This window comes from Acanthisitta chloris, unplaced genomic scaffold (assembly GCF_000695815.1).
Source record: "Acanthisitta chloris isolate BGI_N310 unplaced genomic scaffold, ASM69581v1 scaffold13921, whole genome shotgun sequence".
NCBI lineage: Eukaryota > Metazoa > Chordata > Aves > Passeriformes > Acanthisittidae > Acanthisitta > Acanthisitta chloris.
This window is the reverse complement of record NW_008654425.1, coordinates 12,817-13,247: the sequence shown is the minus strand read 5'-3', so window position 1 is coordinate 13,247 and position 431 is coordinate 12,817.

The window sequence follows — 431 nt, the reverse complement described above, 5'->3', positions numbered from 1 at the left end:
GACATGGGGAAGCTTCTGGCAGCTTCTAAAAAAAGCCACCTCTGTAGCTCCCACCACTGCCAAAAAAACCTGGCCATGCATACCCACTACAAGAAGAGACATTTATATTGACTTTTTTTAAAAAATATAAAAATGGAAGAAAATATTTGAGATGCTGTTAGATTAAACAAAAATCTGTGGTTACTCCTGTAGTTGTCAATTTTTCAGGTGTTATTTTGGCAGCTTCTAAAAAAAGCCACCTCTGTAGCTCCCACCACTGCCAAAAAAACCTGGCCATGCATACCCACTACAAGAAGAGACATTTATATTGACTTTTTTTAAAAAATATAAAAATGGAAGAAAATATTTGAGATGCTGTTAGATTAAACAAAAATCTGTGGTTACTCCTGTAGTTGTCAATTTTTCAGGTGTTATTTTGGTTTTTGTTGGGT